A 7494-nucleotide genomic window follows, 5' to 3' on the forward strand; every position below is an offset into this window, starting at 1 on the left:
ATCATTGCTGCAAGAACAAGACAGTCAAGAATGGGATAGAGAAGCTGTCCTACAAGCTGAACAACAGCAGAGATACAACCTGAGATCAAATGCAAAAAATGTCAAGGAGAATCCTGCCCAAAGAGCTGCTGTCCAAACAGAGTCACAGAATATTAGATAGAGAAGACCAGCAGCTGATCCAGTCATCCTCAAAGCTCCAGTTCAAGAGGTAAAAGGTTCTGATAAGTTATCATCTTCTTTCAGCTTAGAGTCAGAAGTTCAGAAATTGAAAATATCTGTGCCTCTGGTAGAGTTGGTGAAGAGTGAAGTATTTAGAAAGCCTATCCTTGAAGCCCTTGAGCTAGAAACCACACAAACCTCCACTGACTCTATCAATTTGCAAGATGACAAGCCTGCCATTGTGCTTAGTCCCATGATTGAACCTGCTGATAATAATTCTCCATATTTTTATGTTTCATTGACCATTCATGATAAAATCCTCCACAATTTCCTGCTAGACACAGGGGCCAGCCACAATTTGATGCCTAAAGCTATCATGGAAGAGTTAGGCCTTGACATCACCAGACCTTATCATGATTTATTCTCTTTTGATTCAAGGAAAGTGAAATGCCTAGGATTAATCAAAGACCTGGCCATTTCCCTAACTCAGCTGCCCATGAAGAGTATAATGATGGATATTGTGGTGGCAGATGTGCCTCCCAAGTTTGGCATGCTGCTGTCCAGAGGGTAGATTAAGAGACTAGGTGGGACATTACAGAATGATCTATCCTATGCCACTGTCCCAGTGTTTGGAGGGGAAAGCAGGAGATTGTATAGAGAAGCACAGCTGGCATATATCATCAGTGATGAGAAGAATCCTACAAATCATCCCATATATGCAGTGGACACTAATTTTGGAGCATGTATTCTCCAAATAGAAGAATCTCAAGAGGCCTCAATGCAGATAAGAAAACCAACAGTTTAGGCTGAAGAAGAGCAATAAGGTCAGGTTTGGGAGATGTTCTTTGATGGAGCATGTTCCAGGGAGACTGTAGGAGCAGGGGTGGTGCTAGTATCTCCAAAGAAAGAAAGCATTTAGCTGTCTTTTAAGCTGGCTTTTCAAGTCACAAACAATATAGTAGAATATGAGGCTCTGCTATTGGGCCTTAATGCAACAAAAGATAGAGGAATCAGGAACATAAAGGTGTTTGGAGATGCTGATCCGATCATTCAGCAAGTAAATAAAAAATTTCAAGCAAAGCACCCAAGGCTGAAAGCATACAGAGATGAGGTATGGAGAATTAGAGATTCTTTTGATTATTTCTATATTTCATATATTCCTAGAGCCCAAAATCAGCTTGTTGATTCCCTTGCTGTGTCTGCTAGTCTATTTATTCCTCCTATGCCTCCCAAACTAATTTATGAAGTCCAGATGCAGTACAGACCATCCTTGCCTGACAATGTCCAGCATTGGAAAGTTTTTAATGATGATGATGAGATAAATAGGTTCCTTCAAGTCATTGATGAGTTTTCCGAAATGCAAATTGACCAAGAAAATGAAGCCTTGTTAGAAAACCCCCAATCCCAGCTTAGAAATAAAATTGGCAAAAATAGCATTGTCTAGCTTCCCAGCAACCATATTCCTAAGGGTCTAATTCCTCTAGAAAGATTGTTTGACCAGAATGATGTGCCTTACAAAGCTGCCCAAAAAGAAGACCAATCTGCAGTCTGTAAGCATGATATAGGAAGTCCAGGTCAGCCTCGATATGTAAATTTGTCAATTCATTTGTCAGTTGATCAAAGTGCTGAATACTGCAATTTAATGAAGCAATTTGCTAATGTGTTTGCTTGGGAGTATAGTGATCTGAAAACGTACGATAAGAACATAATTCAGCATAAAATCCCTCTGGAGAAAGACACCATTCCTTTCAAACAGAAGCTGAGACCAATAAATCCCATGCTTCTTCCACTGATTGAAAAAGAAATTAAAAAATTGCTGGTTGCCAAGATTATAGTCCCTCTCAGATATTCAAAATGGGTGGCCAATCTAGTGTTGGTGAGGAAGAAGAGTGGAGAAATCAGACTGTGTGTTGATTTCAGAAATCTAAACAAATGCTCGAAGAAAGATAATTATCCCTTACCAAAGATGGGGCATTTGCTGCAAAAAGTCTCAGGAGCTAAAGTAATGTCTTTCTTGGATGGATTTTCAGGCTTTAATCAAATTGCTGTGCACCCAGATGACCAAGAGAAGACTGCATCTACCACTCCTTGGGGCACTTTTATGTATGCTAAGATGCCTTTTGGACTGATGAATGCTGGAGCCACCTTTCAGAGAGCTATGGATATAGCATTTGTAGGGGAGAAGGATAAATTTGTCCTCATCTACCTTGATGATATAACAATATACTCTAGCAGCCATCAAAATTATTTGCAGTATTTGAAAAAAGTGTTCTTGAAGTGCAGAAGGTTTGGGATTTCAGTCAATCCTAGAAAGTCACAATTTGCTTTAGAAGAAGGCAAGCTGTTAGGACATGTTGTCTCTGCTGCAGGTGTTCGAATTGACCTAGAAAGAGTAAAAATAATATAGACTTTGTTTGTCCCAAGATCAAAAAAGGATATTCAGTCCTTTTTGGGAAAAATTAATTTTGTAAGGAGGTTTATCCCAAACTTTGCAGAATTGGTGGAGCATATTACCTCCATGTTGAAGAAAGGAGCAGAGGTCAGGTGGACTGGTGCAACAAGGAAATCATTTGAGTCTATTAAAAAAGCTATTATGGAGGCTCCCACATTAATAAGTCCAGATTACAGCAGGGAGTTTCATATATTTTCATTTGCCTTTGAAGATACCATTGCAGCAGTTTTATTGCAAGAAGATGAAGAAGGTTCAGAGCATTCGGTGGCATTTTTCAACAAGAACTTGAGGGATTCTGAACTGAGGTATGATATTATTGAAAACCAAGCATATGCTCTTATCAAATCCTTGAAGGCTTTCAGAGTTTATATCTTGCATTCAAAGATAATTGCATATGTACCCTCTGCTGCAATAAAGGATATCTTAACACAACCTGATGCTAATGGAAGAAGGGCAAAATGGATTGCAAAGATGATAGAATTTAACATAGAGCTGAAGCCCACTAAACTGGTCAGAGGTCAGGGTCTTGCCAGATTGTTAGCTGAAGAAAATTGCAGATCTTTAGATATTGATTTCCTGTGCCCAATTGCAGAAAATGGTCAGACAGATAAAGAAAAGGAAGCAGCTGAACCAGACAGAGAGCAGTCAGTGGCCGAGAATCTAGCTTCTTGTAATTGGTATTTTGCAATAATTAATTTCTTGCTGAAGCTAGAAATCCCTTCAGAACTTACTCAAAGTCAAGCAAGGACTACAAAGCTTAGGGCAGCAAAATATTGCATTAATCAAAATCAGCTCTACTGGAGGGATCCATCTAGAGTGCTTCTAAGGTGTCTGGACAAAGAACAGTCAATAGAAGTCATGCAACAATTTCATTCCAGCATGTGTGGATGGCATCATTATTGGAAGACTATGGCCCATAAAATTATCAGAGTTGGGTACTATTGGCCCACTTTATTTTTTGATGTGTTTTCTTTTGTTAAATCTTGTGACAGATGCCAAAGATTTGAAGGAAAACAACAGTTGAAGTCCCTGCCCTTAAAACCGATTCATGCAAAAGGACCTTTTCAGCAGTGGGGCTTGGATTTCATTGGAGAAATCAATCCACATTCCAGTGGCCAGCACAGATGGATATTAGTAGCCACTAATTATTTCACTAAGTGGATTGAAGCAATCCCTACAAGGAAGGCTGATCATAATGTGGTCATGAAGTTTTTGACAGAAAATATATTCAACAGATTTGGTTGTCCACATAAATTAATTATAGATAATGCAGCTGCCTCCAGGGCAAAAGAATTGGTGGAAATGTGTGATTCAATGGGTATTAAACTAGTTCATTCCACCTCATACTATCCTCAAGGTAATGGTCTAGCAGAATCCTCTAATAAAACCATGATAAGGATAATTAATAAGCTGTTAGAGGATAATAAAAAGAATTGGGATTCAAAGCTCAAGTATGCACTGTGGGCTGACAGAGTGACCATTAAGAAATCCACAGGGAATTCTCCTTTCAAGCTGGTATATGGCACTGATGTTGTATTCCCAATTCAATTAACTCTCCCTGTGGCAAAGTTCCTTCAAACAGAACAGAATCAGGAAGAAGAAATGGCAGAGAGGATTACTGATTTAGCAGAGGTACATCAGATCAGAGAACAACTGGTTGAAAAGGCTGCAGCACATCAGGAAAAGATCAAGGAAGCCTTTGATAAGAAGGAAAAAATAGATGATTTTTAGGTTGGAGACTTGGTTTTGAAATGGGATGCACTAAAGGAAAAGAAAGGCAATCATGGGAAATTTGATGCTTTCTGGACAGGACCTTTCATCATTTCATAGATTCAAGGGAACAACACCTTCATATTGAAAAGTATGGGATGAGAGACAGTTTTTGATGGCCTAGTTAATGGGCGTTTTCTGAAGAATTATGTTGTTTAAGGTCTATGGCCTTAAAAGTTGTAAATATTGTGTTTTTATCAGTTTTAGTATAAGTTCAATAGACTCCATGCCCAATGGAACACTAGGAATTTTGGCGAATTTGTTTTCAACTGGAAAGGCATTGGTCTGCAGGTTCTTGAGACCTCACAGGGAGGATCTCATCCCCAAAAGGAGCCAGTGTTAGCTCTGCTATAAGTCTAAGCTTTTGATGGGTAAAAACATGTTTCGCAGTGCTGATTATGCTTTCAAGAGGTTCGCAGCAGTGGATTTCATCTTCCCCTTCATTCTCCTTTAAACCCTTTTATCTCTGTTTTTTCCAAAAAAACCCTGTTTAAGCCACCCTCTGCCTCGTTCATCCTCAATCCTCCTTTTTCCCGGGGTCCTTTGTTTAAAATCACATATAAGGGTTTTTGTGCTTAGCCCGAGCGCAAAGTTGAAATGGCCATATGACCATTTCCTCATAACTACGTGCATATAAAAATTATAACTCGTCGGGCCCTCACCTGTCACATCATTCAACAAATGTGTGCATTAAACCTGGGCCATCCGATCCTCCACCTCATGATCCGACGACATGCGCTGCTCCTGCCCCACGAACTTGCACACATGTTAGTTAGCGGGGAAAGCGGTTTCCCGCCGGGCCCTCTAGCCACGTGTTACAATCTAATTGCATCGCGCCCCATAGTACGATTATTGCCCATTCCTATAAAGCGGCACGATAAAACCACTTACCACCGCCGTACCCTCCTCCCGCTCGTTAACACTCGTGCAACTCCCGCTCCCAATAGCTGTCCAAACGTCCATCTCGCGATCCGACGGCCCACGATCCTCCATTCGCGTTCCCTCCCGATGGCCTCCGTAATCTAATCTCCCCTGTTCATTTACACGATCTAACGGCTGATGTTGTCCCGGTGTTTTATATGCCTCCTACCATGAGATCGTAGCCATTCGCCAGTCCCATTCGACGGCTAGTATTCGTTCTTAGCTCCTCATTCGTTTTCAATGCATTTTTCGTGTTTTAAGCTTGTCCGGTGCACACAAAGAAGAAAGGGAACCATGATCCGGTACTCTGTGCAATGAATCCTCAGCTACCACATTCAAAGAACAGCATGGCCAAGGACGAGAAGGACAACTTTGAGCAGGTAAACACGACATTTCACCTGTTTGTGAAGTACAGCAGAGCACCAGAAAGGTCATTTTGTCCATTAAAACAATCAAATTGTATAAAAGACCACATCTGATTGTAAATGCGGTTGGTGGTCAGTTATGACCCCTCCACGCATAGGTTAGCAGAGATTTTTTGTGATCAACCTCCATATATACCCACAAACAAGATGTAATGAGGGTTGATGAATGTTATCTTGATGTAAGGTTCAACTTCTGGAGACTGTAACTATTGTGATACCTGCAGCTTCTGGTCTTCATTTTCGGCTAATGCAAACTTCTTTTGCTGTCAATTGTTCACTTTCCACTTCTTCTTCTTTGTTCCAGGCTGTGCCTATTATGCATTTATTCATGTGTTGTGGATGTTTAGCATTAGAGGGGCTGTCATCCCACCTCTGTGTTATAATCTAGTTAGTATTATGGAATATGTATGTAGGTTTCTGTTGTTTTAATGCCAGAGAGCTATCATCCTGTCTGTGCATTAGGAAATAGATTTACATACCTTTTAACTGGTAGCAACTGGCCATCACAGGGTCCTGTGCATCTGCTGGTGTGATCAGTATTCTCCATCTTCACAATTTCCTTAAACTGTGAGTAATTGGTGGTCTAAAGCCTTGTAGTCTGGGGGTGTTCACCCATGTCTGGGGTTAAGCATAGTAGAAGTGGTTATCTGGCTTGAATATGCAGCATTTATTTTATTCATCCACCATTTTCCAACATTTTTGTTGAGTTTGTAATGTTCCCGAGCATCTCTGATATACAACTTAAGAGAGTTTCTTGGGGTGATAATAAGTAGTATTTGACAAGTGGTAAGCGATATCTCGTGCACCCTAAAGGCTAGAAATGGTATTCCTAAATTTCATGCGATTAACCTTAGCGGGCGACACGTAGCACGAGAAAACCACTTTTCTTGCACGCTCTCGATTTGTTATGCATCGTGCAAGATTTCACACGAGATTACGTGATAGCCGTTGGATCAAGCGGGATTGATCGACGGTGGAGATCGGCCAAGCTAGTTGGCTAGGTGACGCAATAACCATTCAATTAGATGGGCCAGATCTGATAGTGATTGCATCAAAAGATGCATGTGAGTTAATTTAAATTTTGGATGCGATGTGGTTATTAAGAGGAGTTTAAGGTTTAGAGTGATCAGGCCGTCAGTTTAATGGGTGATCAGGCGCATATCGCTTCCGAAAGTGCGTGCAGGTTAATGTTACAAATGGACGCGATAAGGTTATGAACTGGGGTTTTAATTCCTTTTAGTTCCATTATGAGATTGTTCGACAGTCGTTCGATTGCACGAGTCACATCGACGGTGGAGATCGTTCGGGCTAGTTGGTCAGCGGACGATGCGATATCCGTTGGATCTGGAGAAGTGATATCAACGACGTGGATTGAAGTGGTTGATAAAAGGAGAAGTCAATGAGGGACCGACAGTGGTTGGTCAGATAAGGGGGACCCTCAGGGGGAAAATCCACCTACAAAATCGGATTTAAGCACAGCTGATTGGTTACAAAGTTAACCAGTAGTCGAATTACAAACTACCACCTCATTTTTGTCAACCTCGTGTGTCATTTTTTACCAGCAGAAAAGCGATTTTTTTTACACAGTACATTTTTAAAATGCACTCATTGATATCTATTGTGGGAGTGGTTCTCACCGGGAAGGAGAACTATCCAGAATGGTCGTGGAAAATTAAACACACTCTCATTTATAATGAGATGTGGAAAGGAGTGTGTGTTGGAGATGGAGACAAAGAGCTAGAACAACCTACCTCAGACAAGGAATTC

At 40.8% G+C, this 7494-nt stretch overlaps 1 pseudogene; it reads right to left on the reverse strand.

Moving 5' to 3' along the window:
- The window catches only part of LOC149223116 (nicotinamide adenine dinucleotide transporter 2, mitochondrial pseudogene), a 31706-nt pseudogene extending 26332 nt beyond the window's left edge, over window positions 1-5374 (reverse strand).
- Between the last annotated feature and the right edge of the window lie 2120 nt (window positions 5375-7494).

The sequence above is a fragment of the Pinus tabuliformis genome, chromosome Q (genome assembly GCF_031772625.1).
Source record: "Pinus tabuliformis cultivar Carrire ecotype Pingquan chromosome Q, CPIR1, whole genome shotgun sequence".
NCBI lineage: Eukaryota > Viridiplantae > Streptophyta > Pinopsida > Pinales > Pinaceae > Pinus > Pinus tabuliformis.